This window comes from Dermochelys coriacea, chromosome 9 (assembly GCF_009764565.3).
Source record: "Dermochelys coriacea isolate rDerCor1 chromosome 9, rDerCor1.pri.v4, whole genome shotgun sequence".
In the NCBI taxonomy this organism is placed as follows: Eukaryota; Metazoa; Chordata; order Testudines; family Dermochelyidae; genus Dermochelys; species Dermochelys coriacea.
In genome coordinates, this window is record NC_050076.1 from 103,347,704 (window position 1) to 103,373,014 (window position 25,311).

The 25,311-nt window shown below is 42.6% G+C and overlaps 1 protein-coding gene across 6 annotated transcripts in view; it reads right to left on the minus strand.

Moving 5' to 3' along the window:
• The window catches only part of HTR2C (5-hydroxytryptamine receptor 2C), a 435,189-nt gene that overhangs the window by 224,092 nt on the left and 185,786 nt on the right, over positions 1-25,311 (minus strand). The window contains exon 1 of one of the 6 annotated variants that reach the window (XM_043492301.1): positions 15,202-15,240. The exons of the other annotated variants lie outside the window; for them this stretch is intronic. The gene's annotated coding sequence lies outside the window, so the exon portion shown is untranslated. Of the gene's footprint in view, positions 1-15,201; positions 15,241-25,311 lie in introns of those variants that run through there. 6 annotated transcript variants of the gene reach the window in all.

A 25,311-nucleotide genomic window follows, 5' to 3' on the forward strand; every position in this document is an offset into this window, starting at 1 on the left:
CAATACTTTAATTAATGACTTGGATAATGGAGTGGCGAGTACTTTAATAAAATCTGCAGAGGACACCAAGCTGGGAGGGGTTGCTAGTTCTTTGGAGAAGAGGATTAGAATTCAAAATGACCTTGACCTTGCCTGCAAATAGCGGTGATTTTTGTGTAATGCAGACCCATGTCCAACAAGGTGCAGACTGAAACCAGCACAACTAATGTCTCACAGACCACAAAACAAATAATAGCAGCTAGTCACAACTCACTACCTCACAACTCTCCTGGAATTGACACTCCTCATCTATTATTGGGAGTGGACTATATCCACCCTGATCGAATTGGCCCTGTCAACACTGGTTCTCCACTTATGAGGTAATTACCTTCTCTTCATGTGCCAGTGTATTTATGCCTGCATCTGTAATTTTCACTCCATGCATGTGAAGTGGGTTCTTTACCCACGAAAGCTTATGCTCAACAAAATCTGTTAGTCTTTAAGGTGCCACCGGACTTCTTTACCCAGGCAGTGTAAGCTTTCTAGGCTGACTGGTCCCTATACAATAGATCTAATGCTTTCATCAAGCCAATATGCCCCAGGCTGGATTTGAATGATGTGCTTGGATTGTGAATCTGCATAGTACACACACAAAAGACTCTTGCAAATTTGTCCAGAAAACATACTAGCCCAGACAAAAACTTACTAGCCCATCCTTACAATAGGCATTAGCACAGGAAACAACCCACCACATCCCTGCAACAACACACATGCATACAGGCCACTATACAAATACTGCTCATACACCCCCACAGAGCTAGACTCTCACATGCCCTCTTCATATCAAACTCTCTGCTATTGATCTGTGTGACCTAGGGGACATCAGTCCCCTCTCTGTGCCTGCCTTCCCCTCCCACCATGTCTGCCGGCTCGTCAGGCTGGGGATTCTCACCTTTACCGAGTGCCTGGGCAGCACCTAGCAGAGGGAGGATCAGACCTCGGCCGGGAACTCTGTGTGCTACTGAACAGAGATCAAATTCTCGTGAGTCCCTAGTACTAAATAATAACCCCCACTCAAACACGCATTGCAACCCTTCTTCTCACACACAGCAAATAGCCAGCCCACCCCACCATTCATCAGCCCTTACCCACCCCCTCTCTGTTCACTCAATACCCTGACTCACCCATCCCCCAACTGGCCCCCCTCCATTCATTCAGAACCCCCAACTTGCCCGTCCCCCCGACTGGCCCCTCTCCATTCAGTACCCCGACTCATCCATCCCCCCCAACTGCCCCCCTCTATTCATTCAGAACTCCCAACTCACCCATCCCCCCTGACTGGCCCCCTTCCATTCACTCAATGCCCCCGACTCAGCAATTCCCTCCCCTGGTCCATCACTTCCCTTCCTTGTGCCATCAAACCACCACTCCTCAGCCTCACTCCCCTGCCCAGGCACCTCCCCTCTCCCCACATTGCCGTACCACTTCCCCAGTCCCCCTGGAGTGGCCTGGGGCTCTGCTCCTCCCTAGCTTAGGGAGGGGCCCTGGGAGCTGCTGGAGGTGGAGCAGGAGCAGCGTATCTGCTATTCCCTTCCCCAGGCCTGGGCAAAGAACCGCTGGGGCTGGCAATGGTGGAAGGCTGCAGGGTTGGCAGAGCTCTGGGGCTGAACGGAAGCAGCATGAGTTGGGCTCCCATGAGGCCACACCATGGGACAGCAGCAATGCTCTCACTGCCGGGCTGTGCATCATTGGCTCACAGTCTATTTTTAAGGTCTTATTTTTAACCAGAAGGGCTTAAAATTTACTGAAAAAATGTTGTGGATCCTGCTGAAGTTGCTGGACAGGTCCTGCTCATCCAGGAAGAATCTTCCTCACCTTGGGGGAGCCAGTGGGTGAGATTTGGCTCGGCTGCTAAATGTATTTGTGGCAATTCAATATTTTTAATGCAAAATTTATGCACAACCACCTGGCTTTCACACCAAGTTGATTTAGAACCAAAGTTACACATTTATGCATTTCTAGGATTATATTTGGCAGTACAAAAATATGACCAGAACCCACCATCAATCCAGCTACAGCAAAACTATAACTATAAATATGTCAGGCGCTTTACAGAAGCAAAGGACAAGGCAGGGGAAAAGAAATGCCACTGATCACCAGCCAATATGAGCAAATGAAATAAAACACAAAATGGATGGTGACCATTAATCAATCCTAACCCAGCCTTCCTCTACAAGTCACCTTGTCCATCACAACCCATTGTTCCAAGGATGCTAAAACACGACATGCATTGCCCTTCCATGGAGGTAAGGAGCTCCGCACCGGCAGGCAGCAAGGTTCCTAATTACCAGCAGGACCACAGCACTGAAATCCAGTGAAATGCAGCACTCCACTGAGGCCGCTCAGTTTCTAGGGGGCAAAACCCCAAACATGCCAGGTGCTGAGTGATGGGATTGCAGAGTGCTCAGCACTGCCCAGAAGCCTCTTGACTAACACTGTAGCAATTCACGCTGTGAGTTATTCATCAAGGAACATAACATATGCTCAGTTTCACATGCAGTTGATGTATGCGACTTAGAAAAATGACGGGGAAATGTGTTAGGGGCTTGTCAACAAGTATAAATTAAGAGAATGCCTTGAACATGCGGACGCTGTGCCTTAGACTGAGGCAAGGCAAAGGAAGAAACACCAAGAGAGTTAGTGATTTACCTTCCAAGTGAAATAAGTTATAAACATTTGGAGTCTCTTTGAGCCTGAAGTTCTGATAGTTCTGAGCCTGAAGGAGAGCCAGGGAAACAAAAGGAGGCTAAGTCATTCCATAAATCTCTCTTCCTCATTCTTTGTAAAGCTTTTATCTACTACAAGAGGGACAACTTGCTGCTTACATGTTCATTTTCTTTAAAATCATGATCACGTGCTATTCACAGAGCTCAATGAGAAGAGGGATTTGACTCCCCTTTTATTTCCACATTCCCATATCTGCACTTGGCTGGACATATTTTTCTCCTAATAGCAAAGTGTGATCCATGTTTTTGGTAGAGAAACTAAAATGAGCTGCTCTTTCCTTCACTGCATCTGTTATGAGTCACCATTATCTACCACCATTGAGAGCGCTTCAGAAAGCACAACAAGGGAGGGAATCTTTACGGAAATAATTCTTGTCATTGGTGGACAACGTTACATCTGTGCCATGGCAAGATATGAAACAATTCCAAGCAGACCTTGAGAGAGACATCCCACAGTTAGTTTCAACAAGGAATTTTTAGCTGTGATGTTTTGCATTCATAGTTCTCATTTTTTAAACTTTAGCTAGATCGGGATTAGCTAGAGTGCATCACTGCACCTTTCCACTGAAGTCAATGCAACCGCACAGGACTTTAGGGTCTGTTCTAGCTGATTCTGATGCAGGATAGAGGTCTATGATTTCAATTCCTAAGAATGCAGCTAACTGATTTGTTGCCTTATTGACTTTTGTATCTGGTTGGATTTTTTACTTCCATTTTCGTGACCTCCTGGATATCAATACTATTTCCATACAGAACTGTGAAATGTGAAAGCAAAGACCAAGTGGTTCAGAGGGAATCATAACAATTAAATGGTTTAGGAACTGAGAGAATGAAGGGAAAATTGATTTCAAATTCATCATCTAAAATGTCACCAAGAATGAAGAATCACAACTCCTCCTAACACCTTTATGTCATACCAGGGCACAATCCAGATCAGTGGGGGGCTGTATCACCCCTGCCCTGAAACCTTGGGTGCCTCAAAATGCATTACTGCTATAGCTCCCACCTGGGCTACTCACAAACAGCCTCCATCATGCCAGCCACATCCTGAGTATCTGTGTGTAATTGCAGCCTGCCAGCTACACCCTGACTCTCACCAGCTTGGGTTATACTGCAGGGTGACCCCAACACACCCCCAGTCCCGGATCTTCCCTGGGAAATGTACGTCCTATGCTGCCCAGCCCTGGCCTGGACAGTGTGAATATTTTAAGTCCATTATTCCTTTAAAGGAATAATATGCCAGTTTATTTTAAATAGCGTTACCCAGACACTTCAATTTCAACACACTGAATTAGATAAAACAGTGAAACAGGTTTATTAACTACAAGGAAATAGATTTCAAGTGAGTACAAGTAATGAGGCATAAAAGTTAAAAATGGTTACAAGAAAAATAAAGATAAAACACTTACTAGTGCCTAACTTAAACTATATTAGATTGTAGCAAAAATTTCTTCCCACATGCTTCCAGCCAGGTTACTGATCAAACTCTTCAGGTCAGAACCCCTCCTCCAAAGTCCAACGGCTGTTTCTTTTTGCCTTCTTGGGTGTAGAGAATGTGATGGGCAAAGAGAGTGTGTGGGGGTCTCTTGGGGTGTTTACCCCTTTTTATAATTTCATTCCACCTCCTGAAAAACATTTCCAGCTGGAAACTAGGAGACAAAGAGTTTGTGTCGAAATATGTTCCCTGATGTTTTTTCCCACCTGTTTGAGCTCCCTTTATTTTCCCTTCCTGCTTGATGTCCCTGTTTACTGCTTAAATGAAAATTAAAGCAAACATATACTCCTTTGTTCAAGACAGGTGTGTTTGCCAATATCTGCTTGGGCAGGGCTGTGAGGTTTGGAACACACCAATAACATCATACAGGGAAATCATATAACTTCACATACAACGTTGCCACATATATTTTACCTGGACAATAATGACTAGTAAATTGTGAGTTTTCAAATGATACCTTACTAGGCATACCTTATACAAAGATTATTACGATAGTGTGTAAAGTGTGAATACAGGGGTGTATTCCATCACAGCCTTAATTCAGAGCTCCAGAAAAAGCAGGCTGAAATACTGCATTCTACTAAGGAAAGTGTAACATCAATCCAGGGTGGGGGTGGGGAAAAGCTACTTCCAACAGTTCAAATGGACTGGAAGCTAATCAAAATTCAGTCGTAAAGATGACATTTTAAATGAGTTTACCTCTACCTTTCAAACAAAGATGGCTGCTTCAAGTAAAAATGTGCTCTACGTTATTATTGATGGATTTTATTTAATTCCTTGGTTGTTCATAATTTACTATAGGTATTTATTTTGGTCATTAAAATTAATATAATAAATCAGCATCTGTTCCCTCTGGTCTTTAAAGCCTTATTTCACTACGTTTGACACTTTAACAAAAAGATTTAGAAAATAGAACAACCCAACATTCCCATGTGCAGCAGAGTGTGTAAATAACTAGCATCAGTTAGCATTTCAGCACATGTTTACATTTAAATTACCTTTTTTATTCCTTTAGCAGATTCTTGGATTTGCAACCCTGAGGCTGCAGTCTCTAAGCTCCCGCTGAGACATCCCATCTTGCACGGAACTGGAGACATCAGGATTTATTCACCGTGGAGCAATACCTTTTAGAGCTAACCAGACTCACCTTTTCAAAACAGGGAGACTATTAGCTCCAGCTTTAAATCAAAGATGCCACTGATGTCAAAAGTTTAGTGTATGCTGGAACATCTGAGCAGGGGCCCTGTCAATGAAGGATAGAAGTTTTGGGGGGCTGCAGAAGAAACTAGAAAAAGTATTTTGATGTCCGAATTTGCTGCAATTGAAATGCCAGGCAATATGTATTGCATGTAACTTACAAAGGTTAAATGATACAAAAGAAGCAATGCACTGAGAAACACTGTCTTGTCTCCGTAACAAAATCTGATTAACCTGGAATTTGTCAGCGTGGGAACAGAGTTAGTTTACAGAATTAATTTAGACCTTCTCGGATGAGACCAAGCAGTAGTAGGCCAGTTTGAGTGCTTCCATGGAATAGCAGGAAGGAGAAACTCCCCACCTGTTCTACCTGGGCCTTTCTCAGTATTAAGATTCTGGGTGTGCTTAGGGAGTTGCAATCAATCGCCGTGACATGTCCTTCACTGCCACTGGAAACAAAAGAAAAGCCCCTCGGCCCATCACTGACCAAATGATGAAAACTTCCATCACAGAGGACATGATTCCAGACTTGCCATGACTTTGCTCAAAAACCTCTCCCAGGATGTTAGTAACCTTATCTGTTACCAGCTATCTCAAGCCTCCCTTTGGGTCAGGATAGGCATTTGAAAAGATGGTGATGTGCCAACTCTAACAACAGCATGGCTTCAATGGATTTCTTTGCTATCTACCAGTCTGGGCGCAAAATAGAAACTGTATGGATACTGATGGATGATAATCTCCCTTTAGGAAAGGACCAGGGTGAAGTGTTCATGCTGGTTCCATTGGCTCTGTCATCATCTCTTGATCCAAGGCACTGTTGACATACATACAACATTTTGCAGGTGTGGCCTGAGCCACTGAGTCTTCACCGGGCTCGCTCCTTTTCAGAAAGGAAGTGCTAGGCAACTGCTCATCCACTTGAAGGTCCTCAAAGAGGAGCCCACATAGCATTCTTTCTGATCACCCGCCCTGCTGAAAGGTTGGGCTGAGCACTCTGGGAACATGGTTATGAGACAAGGCATCTTTCACCCTCTGCCTTTGTCCAGGTAAGATCTTACAGCTTCTGGAAGACTCTTCTGGCTGCTGTCTGAAAATGCTAATGCTGCATATAGAGGAAGACAAAACCCACCTGTAAGCTCCACTGGGAAGCTCACTAGTAGAACAGAAAGTAACAGATGGGGAAAATATATTTCCACCTAGCCAAAACCTTTAGAAAGAACGAAAGAACGAAAGAAAGAAAACTAGCTCTTATTGGGGCCCATACTTAGTAGTATCACTAAGCTGTGCACTCTGAATGGCAGACCTGTAATAAGTGAACACCAGCCTCAGAAACAGAGCCTCCAGCCTCTGAGAACAGAGGCTAGATCAAAGTTCAGAGTCGGTGGAAGGCAGAGTGGTTTAGTGACCGATGTATGGCCCATTAGTCTAATCAGGAAGGTCACATACAGTATCATCAGAGAAGAAACATCATGGCCATTTCCTTGGGTGACCCATCTGGACCATAACAGAGTGAACAAAGTAAGCAGAGCTGGAACACAATGGCAATAAAACATTTCTAAGGCTGTAGAAGAGAAACAGAAAGAGCTTAGATCAAATACATGTATTTTCTCAAAAAAGGAAGTTACAGACCCACTAAGTTAATAATCTTCAGCAGCAACATTTGCACCTTTCAGAAAGCAGATAGTGTGCTCTCACGCCCCAGAGAACACAGCCATCATTCAATTTCATTTAACCTAAGCGAGCACCAAAACTGGCTGGTGCCAGTGCAGCAGTGCAAAAAAAATTATTTAACCTCAGCACCAATGTGGACACAAGAACAAATGGGTATAAACTGGCCACCAGGAAGTTTAGACTTGAAATCAGACGAAGGTTTTTAACCATCAGAGGAGTGAAGTTTTGGAATAGCCTTCCAAGGGAAGCAGTGGGGGCAAAAGATCTATCTGGTTTTAAGATTCTACATGATAAGTTTATGGAGGAGATGGTATGATGGGATAATGGGATTTTGGTAAGTAATTGATCTTTAAATATTCAGGGTAAATAGGCCAAATCCCCTGAGATGGGATATTAGATGGATGGGATCTGAGTTACTATAGAAAATTCTTTCCTGGGTATCTGGCTGGTGAATCTTGCCCATATGCTCAGAGTTTAGCTGATCGCCATATTTGGGGTCGGGAAGGAATTTTCCTCCAGGGCAGATTGGAGAGGCCCTGGAGGTTTTTCGCCCTCCTCTGTAACATGGGGCGCGGTTGACTTGAGGGAGGCTTCTCTGCTCCTTGAAGTCTTTGAACCATGATTTGAGGACTTCAATAGCTCAGACATGGGTGAGGTTTTTCATAGGAGTGGGTGGGTGAGATTCTGTGGCCTGCGCTGTGCAGGAGGTCGGACTAGATGATCAGAATGGTCCCTTCTGACCTTAGTATCTATGAATCTATAAACCGTGTGCAGTTCTGGTCTCCCATGTTTAAAAAGGATGAATTCAAACTGGAGCAGGTACAGAGAAGGGCTACTAGGATGATCCGAGGAATGGAAAACTTGTCTTATGAAAGAAGACTTAAGGAGCTTGGCTTGTTTAGCCTAACTAAAAGAAGGTTGAGGGGAGATATGATTGCTCTTCATAAATATATCAGAGGGATAAATACAGGAGAGGAATTATTTAAGCTCAGCACCAATGTGGACACAAGAACAAATAGGTATAAAAACTGGCCACCAGGAAGTTTAGACTTGAAATTAGACGAAGATTTCTAACCATCAGAGGAGTGAAGTTTTGGAATAGCCTTCCAAGAGAAGCAGTGGGGGCAAAAGATCTATCTGGCTTTAAGATTCTACTCGATAAGTTTATGGAGGAGATGGTATGATGGGATAATGGGATTTTGGTAATTAATTGATCTTTAAATATTCAGGGTAAATAGGCCTAATCCCCTGAGATGGGATATTAGATGGATGGGATCTGAGTTATCCAGGAAAGAATTTTCTGTAGTATCTGGCTGGTGAATCTTGCCCATATGCTCAGGGTTTAGCTGATCGCCATATTTGGGGTTGGGAAAGAATTTTCCTCCAGGGCAGATTGGAAGAGGCCCTGGAGGTTTTTCACCTTCCTCTGTAGCATGGGGCACGGGTCACTTGCTGGAGGATTCTCTGCTCCTTGAAGTCTTTAAACCACGATTTGAGGACTTCAAAAGCTCAGACATAGGTGAGGTTTTTCGAGGAGTGGGTGGGTGAGATTCTGTGGCCTGCGCTGTGCAAGAGGTCAGACTAGATGATCAGAATGGTCCCTTCTGACCTTAGTATCTATCTATCTATAAAAGAATGAATGGACAGAAATCAGACGTCAAGAATTATAACATTCAAAAACCAGTCGGAGAACACTTCAATCTCTCTGGTCACTCGATTACAGACCTAAGAGTGGCTATCCTTCAACAAAAAAGCTTCAAAAACAGACTCCAACGAGAGACTGCTGAATTGGAATTAATTTGCAAACTGGATACAATTAACTTAGGCTTGAATAGAGACTGGGAATGGATGAGTCATTACACAAAGTAAAACTATTTCCCCATGTTATTTCTCCCCCCACCCCACCCCCCACTGTTCCTCAGATGTTCTTGTTAACTACTGAAAATAGCCTACCTTGCTTGTCACCATGAAAGGTTTTCCTCCTTTCCCCTCCCTGCTGCTGGTGATGGCTCATCTTAAGTGATCACTCTCCTTACAGTGTGTACGATAAACCCATTGTTTCAGGTTCTCTGTGTGTGTATATAAATCTCCCCTCTGTATTTTCCACCAAATGCATCCGATGAAGTGAGCTGTAGCTCACGAAAGCTTATGCTCAAATAAATCTGTTAGTCTCTAAGGTGCCATAAGTCCTCCTTTTCAGTCTGCAAAAGGTTAACACGTATCCCCATGACTAGAGCACAGCTACAGAAGTAATCTGCCTCTGAAGCTTTGCTGTAGTAGGAGAGATAAGCCTCCAGCATCTTTTATGTGAGGATCCCAAAGCCCTTCACTATAGGACACATTTACCAGCTCTTCGTCAAGGGCTATTACATAAAAGCATGTACCGTAGGAGGCAAGGACATTGGGAAATTAATGTTAATTATTGGCTCAAGTTGTCAGTGTCCCATTCTGAAACTGAAATTGACACACCAATAATGCTGATGAATAAGGGAACGAGTATAGCATTCATGAAGATGCTCCTGGAGTTTCTGACTTCCAAACAACACTAAGAAAGAATACAGCTTGTGTTATTAAAATTAAAAATTACCTCAATGTTATAAAATGAGGCAATAAATATAAAGAGTCCAATACAGTTTATCGGAGTGAATGGGAATAACAATTAAATCTCTCTGCCCTGCAGATTGAAAGCTTCCATTGAGCACTCTGGCTTCCGGAGAAGCACCCTTACAGGGACAAAGGGTTATTTTTAAACAATTTCCTTTTATAGGAACAATTAGGAGCAACAAATTGCAAAATTATACAGAAGATACATATGTTTTCATAACAGGTATTTGGGGTTGTAATGCAACTGTAAAGTAGGGATGTGCACAAAAGTTAGCATCCATGTAAAGACAGCTGCAATCACTATTGCTTACCCAGCTGGAGTGATGATGGGAGGACGCACATGAGGGTCTGTGAGACATACAACTATACTGTATATATTCTGGCCTCTAGTTCTCTGCTAGCAGTTCCACAAGAGAGCAAGAGAAATGTCATGGCAGGAGTCTTACTCTTTCTATAGGTAAAGCAGTCTACATTGGATGCAGAAGGAACAGGGAAGTCTGTGAAGATATTTTGTGGTATGAGGAAGGCTGTCACTTGGAGAGAGCAGCAGGACTGAATTCTCACTCTTAAAACACAATTTTTAATGGCCTTATACAGGGTCAAAAGGAGCCAGTCTGTCTTCTGGCTTTTTTTTTTTTAAAGTTGTGTCAATGAGCAAAAAATGTGACCTTTGCTTCTAACTCACAAGGGTTTGATCTCTGCTTTGTTCTTTACAGCTGTCAAATCAAAGTGAGAGTTGGGTCATTGTGACTGACTTGGATTGGAAGGTATTTCCCAGAATTGAAGCCCTGGTCCATCTAGTCACAATACCAGCTGGGGTCTCCGTTGTCTGCAGAGCCTGCAGTAAACTTGCTTTTGGCAATAATGCTGCTGTTCTGTTCTAAGTCAGACAGAGGTTTTATTTACTAGTGTTTTCTCTAGCCCAGTTTTAGTTACACTAACCAATGGGACTTCAGTCCCTTTTACTAGAAGACTATTCCACAACCTGAGCCTAATGCATCTCCCTGCCAGGGAGCTTTTCTCCTGATACTAAGCTTATATTTTCTCTACATTCCTTCCACCTCATGCATCACCCTAAATAATTCCTCCCCATCCTTGGTGTTTACTTGTTGCTCCTTCCTTCTCTCTTTGCCCATTCATATATATGCAGCTGATTTAATCTGGTCTCATAAATCACCCTCTCCAGCCCTCTAATAATTTTTGTTTCTTTTCTCTCAAATCCCTTAAGCTTCCCACTTCTTTTCTAACGTAGTACCCAGAGCTGGAGACACCAGACAACTCTCTTCCACGATGCGACATCTCTCGGACCACAGATTAAGAATTACAGTTGGCATTTCTTCTGCATTATCATGTTGCAAACTCATGTCTAATAGTTAGCTCTTTATCAACTCTAGGCCTCCTTCATCTTTACTAATTTTCCTCTTCCTCAGTATTATTATATGTCTGTTTTGAATTATGCATCCGATGAAGTGAGCTGTAGCTCACGAAAGCTTATGCTCTAATAAATTTGTTAGTCTCTAAGGTGCCACAAGTACTCCTTTTCTTTTTGTGAATACAGACTAACACGGCTGCTACTCTGAAACCTGTTTTGAATTAGCATCCCCAGATCCATTATCTTGTTTTTTCACAGAGTGAAACCCAGAGTAGTTTTCTGGCTTTGTTTCTACTTTCTTCAGATACCTTTTAATTATTCATTCGGTTTTTGGAACACCAACTAATTTACCTATTTTGCTAAGGCTATTTATTCCCTGTTGTAGACCAATAAGGAATCTATTGGGATCAGACATAGTATACACCACAAATTATCCACACCCACCTCTCATTAGTCTATTAATATTTATGATTTCCTCTTTTTCATTTGTTTGATGATTTTCAGTGTGCATTATTTTCACAGACAGCCAGGCCAGAATGGACCATTATGGCTGGTATTAACGATGAGTGCCTTCTTGGATTCCCTCTTGGAAACCTAAGGGTCTCACAACCTTTCCAGCCAATTCAGTTGCATGATTGTCACATATAATTGCCATGGTCTCAAAACAAGAGGTCAGGATTAAGCACAGGAAGTGCTCCAACCCCAAATCAAACCCAATATTGAGCACGGAAGTCAAAACAGCCCAAGTCAGCATGATTTCGAACTCTGCCGGATACATTTCTTTAATAGAAGCAGGAAAGCATCTGTATTTTGCGTGGAACCCAGTGAAGTTCTGCAGTTAGGTCTCTGTTCTTGACTTTACTGGCCCCACTGGGGAGAGGACAGAGGCTCTGCTGCCCAGTGACAGGACCTAGAGACTCCCTTACTAACTGAGCCAGAACGCCGCTAGAACTCCCAAGTGTGTGTATGCCCCAGTGGGAACTGACACACCCCTCAAAGAGGTGCAGTGTGCACCTCCTCTTGTGATGATCCTGTTCTCTGGGCTGGTTCAAAACAGGGGCAGAGCATCTGCCCCTTTACCGCGGCTGGACATACACACCCTCAGGGCACTGTGTGCCAGAAGTGTAAGAACCAAGGTTTTCACTGTCCTTTATGCTCTTTGCACAATCACTTAGAACTAGCCACAATTTCAGCATCCTGCTCTTGTGTCCCCATCTCTAGGCAGAAAAAAACTGGTTTGTATCGAGTAAGAACCAAATTCACCCAAAAGGAACCATTGCTATGGTTCAAAAAGTTTGGTGAATCTATTTTTTCAGCCACAATCAGGAGGACAAGTACCAAAGCACCAGAAAAATGACTCTCTCTCTGTTCTTCTGACTCAACCAAAATTAAAAAGAAAAGGAGTACTTGTGGCACCTTAGAGACTAACAAATTTATTAGAGCATAAGCTTTCGTGAGCTACAGCTCACTTCATCGGATGCAGGAAAGCTTATGCTCTAATAAATTTGTTAGTCTCTAAGGTGCCACAAGTACTCCTTTTCTTTTTGTGAATACAGACTAACACGGCTGCTACTCTGAAACCAACCAGAATTAAGGAGACCTAGAAATAACACTAAAAAAGCTTCTCTTGTGAGATGCCTGGCCTGTTTTCTAGATCAATAAAGTTCACAAATTATCTGAACTCAACCCTTTGAAGTTCACCCTTAACAGAAACATAACCAATTTTAAAAAAAAGTTTTCCTAGTAAAAAGGATGACTTTTGCTCTGAGTGGCAACTCATGCAATCAAATATGTAGCCTGTCCCAAAGCAGCACTGCTGTATAGACCAGTCAAAGCAGGTGGCTAAATTCTGTCACTTCCTTGTACACAACTCTCAGTCTCCAATGCACATTGTTCAATGACATTTTCCAGGAACACTATGAAGTTTTAAAGCAGGAGCAGATTCAAGACACACTCCAGTAACAATACAGACACATTCATTTCTCATTACAGGTTTGATCTGGAAGGGGGTGCTGGGTACTCTGGTTCAGTCCGGAAAGGCACTTAACCACATATTTAAATTTCAGTGTATCTGTAATCCCCATGAAGAAAGTGGCAATTGCTGCTTGCACTCTGCTACGGATAATTTCCCAGACAAAATGTGCAGTCTCAGAGTTCCAAAGTATACTTCCAGTAATGTTACTGTATGCTTCCATAATGATGACAAATATTTTTTCATGGAAAACTTCAGAGAACAAAATAAATCACTGGGAAACGGAACATCAGTATACATAGGAGGGTTAAATTTACTGCATAACAATTGAGAAATGACACAATCCCATCTGCATCAATGGGGCATAACAGCTAACCCCATCTACACTGCTTTGAAAACTTAATTCAGAATAAAGAAAAGCAGTACTTGTGGCACCTTAGAGACTAACAAATTTATTAGAGCATAAGCTGTCGTGAGCTACAGCTCACTTCATCGGATGCATCCGAAAGCTTATGCTCTAATAAATTTGTTAGTCTCTAAGGTGCCACAAGTACTCTTTTTCTTTTTGCGAATACAGACTAACACGGCTGCTACTCTGAAACCTGTTTTAATTCAGAATGTTCTTCTATGGCGGGTCAATTTCCAGTCACATTGGCTTTCTCAGTGCATTACTGAAGTGCAAGTGTTCCTGTGAATTTAATTAGGATATTCTGCAGTGATAAGTCACAAGTTTGAGAGTTCAGTTTCTTAAATATGTGAGAGCAAAAATTTCTCTATAGTTCAGTAAATATTGCTGAAGTTTAAAGCTGCGCAGAACTTAGCTAAAAATCACTAACAGTTGACAATTAGCAAGTTAGAACTTACTGTATTGGAAAGTACGTGCAGCATCCTGACTTTCAGAGTGTTTAGCATGCAGTGCTTATTAGTCACCTATGAACTTCTGAATTTATGCCTCTAGGAAAATACGAAGTTTCAAAAGAGCTTGGAAATAGTCCAAGATTCACTACATCTAGTATTCACAGAGAAGATATAAATGAAAACTGCGGCTGGGAAAACCTGCCAAAGAAGCTCATGTAACAGAATACAAGTTTGCAAAGCTTAGGAAGGCAAAATTAAAGTTAATAAAGGATTTTAAAAGGGTAAACTTATAAGCTTGGGCAGCAAGAAATAAAAACAATATTGTTATAAGGTAATTTAAGGTAAGTGTAAGTGGCTCAATCTCAGGGATATACACCATGTCCTATTTGGCTGAGATATGTAGAGGACGGCTGCTTCACTGAGTTTATGCAATGGGTAAAAGCTGTGCATCAGAATGTCAGGTCACAAACTTACAATGTTCATTAGAATACTGCACAGCCACGTAATGAGGTTGTAACAAACACCATCAAGGTGTGATACGAGGAAATTTCTAAGACCCAAATGTTATTTCAAAACCTCTTAAGTTCATGCAAGCTAAACCTGGAGAACATGAAGTTTACTCATCAAAACTGGAATGAACCCTTAAAAAAACTGAATTGGTGGCAACCCCAGATCAGGTAGAAACATAGTAAGGCAAAACCTAACAACCACCATCATCAGTCCACAAAGTATCAGCAGTCGCAGAGTCTGCTTGTTCTTGGATACTTACAGCATCCCACTAAAATATCAGACTTTCCCAGAGGTATCATAAAGTGCATCAGAGTTTCCAGTTATTCCTTGTCCTGTAGGCAGGAAAATACTGGGGTTCTCAGATACCACTGGGCACAAATACCACACAATCCTGACTTTTTAACATAATTCGCTGTACTTCTAGATATTACTGGCAGGCATATGGTAAAATGATTGCTCCTTTCTTGGTTGTATTTATGGTAAGCCCAATACGTTCCCACCAATCTCTAGTTGAGTCAGAAATTAATTTAACAAATGGAAGAAAAATAACAAAATATTATTTCTTGAGCAACAGCACTCTGCCTGCCAGTGTAGACAGAGCTTTTATCCCGTCACCCACAATAGACATTACCCAGACAATACATTACAGACACAAAGTCATGACTGAAGAAAAACAGCTCAGAAATCTTACATGGTACAACTTCAGCCAGGAAAGTCAAGGCTGTCAAGTACTGGTGTAGTATCAAGTAATAATTACCCAGAAAGCAGAGCCTCTGTCTAGTCAATTCACTGGTTGTTCAAGCTTTAGCCCCTACAGCACATTGCATAAAGGGAAATCCCAGAGGAAAAACAGAACTCTGACAAGGAGAGGTGATAGGAGAAAAGTAAGGAAAACATGTATGTTATTGGGCTGTGGATTTTCTATTCAGTTCCTCTTCCAAAGCAAACCAAGTAACCCATATCTCTCTAAAGTCAGCAAACTGCTGCTTTTTGAAGATATCCACCCAGCGCAGCAGTGCCCCAGCATTTGGCACAGCAAAAAAGTGAACAAAAACTTGAGAACATGGCCATGTTCCCGCATTTTCATGTTTGCTCAACAACCTTCTCACCCCCATAGTTATGCTTCTGTTTGGTTGACAACTAAGAATAGGCCAATTAATTAGAGGCAGAGACCGCATTGCATCAGCAGGCATTCAAAGGGAACTAGCTGCACCTCAGAAACCTAGAAGAGCATAAGAGGAAGGATCAAAGACCACAAAACAAGTTGTCTTTGGGTTTTGGAATTGGTAATATTCGTTCACTGAAGACAACAAAAGCACATTATTTTATAGATGGGTTATCAAATGTACCATGTCGGACCACAGATCTGTCACATAAGCAAGAACCCTAACACCACATGGAATTTGAATTTCCTACCTACATAAAAGTGCAGCACCCATAGAGCAAAGGCCAATTGTGAACCGAGGAAATCCATGGAACAGAAGAACTCATGCTCTGGAGTTTATATTGGATTAGTAGACTAGATCTAAATTAACCATTGCCAGTTTGCTGATAAAACAGTGTCTTAGAATGACTCTGGTCCAAACACTGAGGCCCATAATTTTAACTCAATTCTTCTACAGGCAAACTCCCACTGATGTCAGGGGTGTTTTTTCATGTCTAAGGACTAGATATTACTAAGTATGGACCTTAAGCAATGGCCTCAAAAATACTATTAAAACAGAAAGAACTAAGGATGGGCAAAAGTGCTCAAGCTGGAGGTTTGGGGAGCTTCACAGACCTCTTCAAGCACCTCTGAAAAAACTCCTGAACTTTTCAAAAAGAGAAAAAATTGCCTGGAACACTCGGCCTGAACCACGTGAGAAGGTCCACACCAAGCTCCTTCCACTCTCCCCCATCCCAAGCCCCTCACCACATACACAGATCGGGCCTGCCAGGCCTGCTAGATTGACTGGGGTTGTCCAGGACTTTTAAAGAATTGGATATGCGAAATTTCAACCCTCAACTGCAAAGGGCAGGGTTTCCGCGAGAGCATCACCTCTCCCCACTGCATCTCTCCAGGGAAATCTTGTTACATATTTCACATTTTTCTGGAGTTTGCAGCTGGCAAACCAGTCCAGCTGCAGGATTTGCCATAGAGGTCACAGCTTTAGGAACATCTTGGTCCCCGGAAAGCCATCCTCCTCCCCTTGTCTCTTTTCCCTCATCACATCCACAGTTGCACTCCCTAGTCCAGGAAGTAAACTGGGCAGTTCGGCGGTACTTCCTGCTAATACTACTATCACATTTTTATTGCTGATTCATCATCCACTCTGACTTGTTTCCACCTAGTTTACTGGGCATTTTGTTTTGTATTGAAGGAACAACTCTATGGTGTGCCTGTCAGACATAAATTGCACCAGGCATTTGAAGCTTTCCAAATGGAAAGCAACTCGACTTTGTTTCTACATAAAGGGGATGGGGGGGTCTCTTACTGTGTTCCATCTCTCGCACGCTTTCTCACAAACAAAAGAAGCTCCCTAGCCTGCCTTTCAATGCATGTACATCTAATATTTCTAGAGCAGACTAGTCCAAAATGAAAAGTGAGTTTTCACCACATTACATTTCCTCTTCAACGCATGAAGTCTAGCCTAGTTTTCTCTTCACAGCCAGACACTTGCCTCCCGGTTCTTTAAAAAACGTCAGGACATCCAGCAAACAACTCCAGGTGCTTCTGCGCAGGACCGGCTCTCGGCATCAGCAAAGCAAGGACGTCCTTGGGGCAGCACATTTCCAGGGGCGGTGTTCCGGCCCCCCTTTTTGAAGGGGGCAGTTGCACTCTTGGAGCTGCACCACTTAGACAGCCGCAGCGGGAATGGGAAGCCCAGCCCCAGGATGCTGAGCTGCCAGGGAGGGAGAGGGCGAGTCCTACCAGGGAGTGGGGGCTGCGCCGCCTTGTGCCACCCCTTATATCGGGGCTTCTCTGCGCGGCCGGGCGGGGGAGGGAGGAAAGCCCCTGCAGGTGCTGGGAGAAGGTGACGTCACTCCCTCCGCTTCCAGCACCACCTGCGAGCCCCAGCCCCACCTGAGCTTGGGGTGGCAAAAAACCTAGAGCCAGCCCTGCTTCTGCAATAAAGAGGGGACAATGGCTACTTCCAGGGACTGTAAGGAGCCTGCTCAATTTTCTCTGGGGTACTGGGGGGCAATTCTCTCCTCCTTGTGCAGCTCGGTTATGCACCTCTTTCTGGACTACCAAATGTTTAAGGTCAGTTCTCCACAGGAAAGCTAGACTTGGAGGAGGAGTTAAAATAAACTTGCCTGTGGTTACCAGGAATGCCAGGAGACCCTTTTAACAGATGTTCTAAGACTCTTATGGGTAACTTTAGCTGTTATTCAGTTGCTGTTGGAAACAAAATATTGTCTAAACCGATTAACATTTTTAGCTATGATGGATTGCAGGTCTCAGAACCGCAATGCCCAGCCTTGAGTCAATGCATGGACTGACTACCATTACCTCTAACGCTTCTTCCCTAGAAATTTTCAGAAACTTAATAAAACTGTAGTGCAGCAGAGTGCTGAACACTTTCCTTAGGTTTGTCTTTGCTCTTCAAACCCTTCTGCTTATGATCCTTCTGTCTACACAGAAGTACTGAGTGCTCATCAAACTGTGCAGGGACCTGAGGTCTAGGGCTGGGAAGTAACCCAAAGATTTTGAAACTAAAAAAAAATAATGAAAATTATCCATCCTCCGACATCTCTCCTGTTTGAAATGCTTCTCAGGGTCTGGATTCTGAAATGTTCTTGGTTTCCACCTCTAAACTGAGGTGGTTTCTTCAGTCGATTTTAACTGAAAAGGTGGATGCCTGGATTTGGACTGTTAGTAATGTACAGCTTTCACCCTTCCGGCACACGCTGAAGTACAGACAGTGAGGGGTAAAGATGCTCAGAAACCTGTGCACAAAGCCATAGTCTGCTATCTGATGCTAGGCACCCACAGGCACTGATAGGACTGCAGACGGAGTTCTTGAAAGTTACCCTAGGTTTCATCTCCAGGATTACCAGCACAAAAGTCTGCCTGTAAGAGCAACAGGGATGAGTGGTCTTACTTCCAGAACCAGCCAGAAAAGCAGATGGAAAGTTTTTTAAGGGGCAGGATGTGAAGCTTCCTAGGGTCTCTCATAGCGTTGTTCAACCAGGCAGCACGCAGGGCCCAAGAGTTAACCCCAAATGTTTTATTTTTCTGCTCAGTGTATGAAGCCAGGCAGAAACACGGTTTTGTGTCTGGAAAAGTCTGCAAACATCCACATTAGCATCACTGAACCCCTAGATAAACTCCATGCATAGGGAACTCTAACAGCAGACTCTCTTTACATATCCAACTTCCCAATCAACTTTCCAGCCAAGAAACCAAATATTAATGTCTATTATTTCTGTTAATGTTAGCATGTCCTGAGAGAGACCATTCCTGGCCGGAACACTAATATTTCCTATTTATTTAGCATAGAAAGAAATAAGAACATTTGAATGAGTCTGAACACTTAATTGTATTTTTCAGACAATTCAAGAGGAGATCACTTTGTGTCCAACCTTTTGCAATTAGGCAGCCCTGAGGTGGCTGATTTCCTTCAAAGCTCCTTGTCATCAGTTTGTACCCTGAATCGTGCAGCTTGTGTCATTTTAAAAGTATGCCTTGTAACTACTTTGCTTTTCAGTTTCACGGTATCCATTTGTTCTTGTATTGCAGGAAAGGCCAACTTATATATTACTGTAAGAATAGCTAAAATGCAAACGTGAAAATATGAAAGGCACTTTTTATTACTATGCTTTTGGGGAAAAGTTCACTCCTATGTAGTGGGCCAGCACAAGGCTCATTTGCTATTTAACTTCCACTTAAACCTTCTGTAACTCTCCTTCCTTACACCCTTTCAGATCTATGGATGAAAAATATTAGGGCTTTTATTATTTAGTTGTCACACAGCCTCAGTCTATTCAAGGGACACAATGCTTGTAACTTAACAAAGAGCCCAGCACGGGTACAGAGACTTAAGACCTAATGGTGAAAGAGAATTTTACCTTAATTACTAGAGAGAGCACTGATGAAGAGAATTTGGAGTAGCAATGAATCCACCAAATATGCATGGTATTTTCTGTCCATATGATGTGTTCTTACATATGACAGCATAACGAGTACTTGGAGCCTGCAATACCATTGACCTGATCATGAAAAATCGTCACCTTCCAAAATAGTTGTTTATTTCAGCTGAGACAGAAACCAGACTTGTGGGGAGGGATTGATGTTTAAGTTTCAAGTTAACTCCTTAACAGTGAAGAGTAAAAGTAGTGTAGGGGAAACACAAGACAAATAAACTGAGTTATGTTTAGCTATTAGCTTTTACATTCCCTCAGACGTGCAGGCGGATAGGTAATCTATTTTTGCAGTTATAGGCTCTTAATAAGTCATGCCAATGTCAGAGGCTGCTCTGCAAACTTTCAGTGAATTTACTCATTCTGTTTCCTTTTCCTTAAGACAAGTTAGCGCTGCCTCTTGTTGGTAAAAATAGACTCCGAGTGTTTAAAAAGACCTGAAGCACATTCAATTTGAAGTTTCTTGCTGCCTAATGGCCAAAATTGAAAAGCCAAAATCAACCTCCAGAGATAATTAAAAAAATTCAACTGTGAAATTAAGCTATCAGCATGTTACCTTTTAACTAAAACCGATTAGCCATATGTATGCTCTGAGCTGATATAGCCTTACCCAGGTAGGGTCCCGGCTGACTTGGGAGCCTTGTTAAAGGCTGCTTTCATTAAACACAAATTTCTGCAGAGTCATTTAGACTCAAACGCAGAATATTTGACTGAGTTTGCAATTTACAGAAATGAATTATTTTATTCTCAACTAGACATCGTTCTAGGTAACACCACTTTAGAGGCCAGCATTTAAGGGTATGAGATCAAATATGTGGGAGTTGTTTACTGTGGTTTACAGGGAGTAACGTATTACTTTGCTTTAACCCAGATTCCTGTTCTTTCTCCTCTTGTTAAATTTATATTCTAGTACACAAATATTTAGCCTTTTAACCAAGGTTTTCAGTTTGCATTTCAAAATTTAGAAATGTAACAAAATTTCCAGCTCCCTTAAAAACAGAACCCCCCTTTAAAAAAAATCTTCAGGACAGATTGTAATATACTATTTCAGTAACATAGGCATGGGAACTCTAAAGTGTGTGAAACAATTAAAAGCACTCTTTATTACTTACCATTGAATGTTGGGTTACCTTGGTTACTTGTAAGTAAGACTGAATAGCGATGGATCCTCTGAAGCAGAAATGATTGTACCTAAGGCATTGCCAACTATTTTGAATTCATTAGCAAAATAGTAAGACTACTTCAAAGAATAGGGGTTTAGGCTCTAATCTGGCAATCAGATCTGTGTGCACCTAACCCGCTGTCCATGCAGAATCCAATGAACTTCATGTGGGCTCAAAGGCCCTGTTCCAAATTGCCTCTGACAAACTGCATTCTGTACATGGCATGGTCTGTGAAACCCACTAATAAGCAGCCATGAGCAAACAGCAAAAAATCCCCCCACAGGTCTGGGAATAAAGCAAAAACAGGATCACGTTGAAAAAGATTTTAATTGATATTAGATTTTTGTGCTGTTATGAAATGATAAAAAGTGAACTTAAATATTGCTGATAGTGTTTCATTTTCAATCTGCCTGTTCACTAGCTTGATCTATACTCAAATTATGTTTATAGTAAAAAAAAAAAATTCCATCCCCAAAATAACCACTACCACCTCCATGGCAAGCGTGCTTCCTGTCCATTTCAGAAATAGAGTAACTTGTACTTTGCATTAGTACCCTGAATAGCTTTAGAACATAAGCTTCTACATTTCTGATTTGGTTTGGTTTTTGCTAAAAATTGATAGCTGAGATTTCACTCAAGCTATTCTGATTATAAAGCCTCACCTGGTTTCTATGACTGACTACTTAAAGAGAGACAGCAGGGTACAGTGGATAAGGAATCAGACAGGAGCCAGAAAAAATAGTTTAGATTCCCAGCTCTCCACATGACCTCTGTCTGTGCTACAGTCCCTCCTCTGGCAAATGGGGTGTTGGTTCTTACCCCCATGTAACGCACTTTGAGAGCTTTGGATGTAAAGTATTATTATTATTGTTATTAATTATGATTGTTATTAATTAACTGTGATGTAGCCTCCGTCTAATTCATAGACAAAAGTCTTTAGACTGTGCCAAATAGCTGAGACACACAATTAGGCTGAAAGCTTTTAGACTAACAGGCTGCTGAAAGAATAATTCTTCTCATCAGTAATATTCTCTATACACATTTCAAGGGCCTTTTACTAGGGTTAGGCAATTGCTAATTTCCAGGGTCTAGCTTTTATTCTCCAGAATCAAATACTATGGGCTGGTTTTATCTTTGATGTAAAACCATTGCTTTCAATGAGCTTAACCCAGGGATCAGTTAGGCCCAGCAAACATTATCCGCTTGTGTCATGGGCCTTTCCTCTGTGATCTTTGAGTTCATCTGCTAGAACCACATTACAGCAAGCTACAGCAGCTGGGGATCTGACTCATTCCTTTTTATTTCCTTTTTGATACATCGAGGTGCCTTCCATACCTGCCTGTTGACCAACAATGAGCAAATTATTTCTCAACCACATATTGTATTCCAAGTTTCCCAGTGTGCCACTAATACACTAATTGTCTTCTTGGCAGCCACAAGTCTCCATGAGCTTAGTGTTCTCATCTTAACTGTGTAGGCATTCTGGCTTTGACACATTAACGTCCAGGGTGTGATCAAGTGTATGGCCATGCAAGTGCTTCATTGTCAGCCCAGAGGAAGGCCTTTGTCAGGGAGATGGCACTTGCTGCAGCATGCAGACTGCTCATCTAATCTAAATCCACCATTGCTTGGCCTCTGTGCTCCAGCTGCCTTGCCATCAGGGCGGGCGCTCTCCTAACAGACTACGTGTAGGGGGAAAGGACTGCTGGCGGCAGCAGCACTTCAGCTGGTTTTCTTCCTGTTCCTCAAGGCGGGGCACTGCTTGGTCTCAGCGGCATTAACTTAAACAATAAAATAGCTAACTAGATAGGTACGGTGAGAGGGTGACTCTGCTGGTGGCCTCTCTGCCCTTGCAGCCAAGTTCTCCAGCTTGAACTCTGTCCTCTCCTCTGTTGACTCCTTTGCCCCTCTCCGAGGGATGAATCCCGACATCCTTCCTCAGCTTACATTGTGTCCTCCTGCAGACACACTTCCCCTGAAGCTGGTGTGAGAAAGTCCTGTATTAGCTTTTCTGGATAACTCTGCAGGGTCAGAGGGAGAGCAATATGTGATCTCCAGGGCCTGTCCCTAGCCACCTCTTCCTGCACGCCCCACAATTTCAGGGAGTTTTCTGCAGGATGCAGCATGCGCGCGTGTGTGTCTGCACGTGCACGCAGAAATGACACTGTGGGGCCTTCTGAGCCACCTTCCATTCATGAGGACTCATCCATGCACCCATCCAGAGGGCTCAATCTGTCTGGCTTTGTCTCTCTACACAAAGGCCTTACAATACTAGGCAGCTGCAACCTTTAGCAGCAGAGCCAGGCACAGCCATACAAAAGGGGATACTGAAATGTATGGCAGAAAAGAAGAGTAGATCAAATCCAATCCAATCTCTGCACAAGGCTGACCAACAGAAATTTCAGCAGATAGATTCAGAAATGCTAATTTCCCAAGCAAGTAACAATTCTTTTCTAAAAGAGCCTAAGATTTGCAATTTGTCTCTTTACACCTTGGGTAATTAAGTCATTCATAATAACAGGTATGTGGGTTGGCCAGCTCCCTGGAAATTATCAGCATCAGGACATAAGCATTAGATACAGCTTGGCTCCACACTAATTAATTAGCAATAAACTCTTAGTCAGCTCCCATTGTTACGTTAACAGTATTCTGATTCTAGAATAGTTGCTGATCAGGCACCAGAGCATCTTCCAAAAAAATTGGCCCCGGGCAGAGTGGTTTATTATATTAGTTGAACTAGTATGATTATCTCTAGGCCCGCATGTGGCATTTGATATCTATACCGTTGCCCCTTCACCCTGAGCAGTTAGCCAATATTAGAGGCCTTCCACGGTTGTTTCCATTAAGGTAAGAAATGGATGATATGGGTCAAGTATTTCTTTGGTGCAATCTTGTTTATTTACAGGGTCCTGTTTTCCCTAATCACAGAAGAAACAAACAAGAACTATTTTCTTTGCTCAATAATACACAAGCCTGCTACTCCAGCCAGCTCTGGGCCCAAGAAACCCCATCTCTCTGCTTCTTCTCTGGATCATGCTCACAAATCTCTCTCTTTTTCTGCCTCTCGCACAAACACAGGCTGCAAAACCAGTGTACAAGCCGCTGTATTAGCAATCAGGGAAATCCTCAGCCCACATGGCTTAGCTTTGACCTGCCATTTGTCTTGGGCTGTTTCTCCAATGTCTGTAGCTGTCTCTCTCTCTATATTCTTAATAATCATTATTACTGAAAGGTCATTCATAAAACATTTACACACCTTTTAACATCAAGAATACATATGTTATGGGGGGAAGCATAGAATAACCTCAAAACAAACAAAATATCATCCCTGGGTAAAAATTTCAGATCCAGATCTGGCCACCCATAAATTCTGCAGCTGTTTGGTGCAGATGTGGTGATATGGACCTTCTTCCTGCCAATACCTATTAAACCCAGCAGCCAAAATAAAATAAAAAACTCTGTTGGACAAGTCAAGAAAGAGGTCGGATCTGTCTGACAAAGTAATTCTTGTCTCAAAAGAGAAAAACGTATGCTCACTCCCAAAGGGAAAATGCTTTATAAAATCAAGTGCATAACTTAAACTCAGTACCATGAGTCATGCATTTGGCCCTTCCCCAAAGTTTTTATATTCTTCACTGTATGAGTCAGGATTTCTCAGTGGATATATTTTTATCTCCCAGCAAAGTCATGCTTTTCTCTAAATCTTTCACACATCCTGGGTACACACTTATATATAAATATAATCTAAATAAATCACATAACCGTGTAAGGGAAATTCTGCAGCATGGTTAGGGATATTAATATTTCTGACATACTCACAACAACCTATTCTCACTCTGTGTATGGGATATCACTCAGATCTCACGTGGGTTACTGTTCAGGTACAGGTTAGCCAAACATGGCCTCTGGTGGGTTCCACTCAGTGGAGAAAGGTGTGGCCCAAGCATAGACTTAGAGTTAGCAACATCCAAGTTCTAGTCCTAACTCAGTCACTGACACCCTCCCTGGCCTTGAGCATGTCACTTAACCTCTCTGTCCCAGCTCCTCCATATGTGAAATAGCGATAATAGTTACTGTACCAATTCTCAGCATTTATGATAGAACCAAGTGCAATAAGATGGCATTTAGATGGGGAGATTTAACATGAATATCTGGAAAATGACTGAGAGAGAAGCTGTATTAGGCTGTGGAGCAGCCTCCTTCAGGATGTGGGGGAAGACTCATCACTTGAGATGTTTACAAATAGACTAGTTAAAGGTACATGTCCAGGAAGAACAACGGCTGTGATTAGTTAATTGTGAGGTTCCATAGGTTGTGCCTAAGTCCCATTTTCAGAAGTGATTTAGGCACTCAGGAGCCTGCGCATCTCTGAATGTCAAAGGAACTTAGTCGTTTTTGAAAATGGGGCTCAGATTCCCCGGTCAGTCTGGGTTTTTTTAAATCTTTACCCAGTGTCCTCAGCACTAAGACCCTGGCCACGCAGCAAGAGATGAGACTGTGCCACAGCCTGACCATGCAAGACTCACTCTCTGCCAAAGCTGTCTCCCAAAACATCTCCATGGTCGGCATCTGATGGGGAT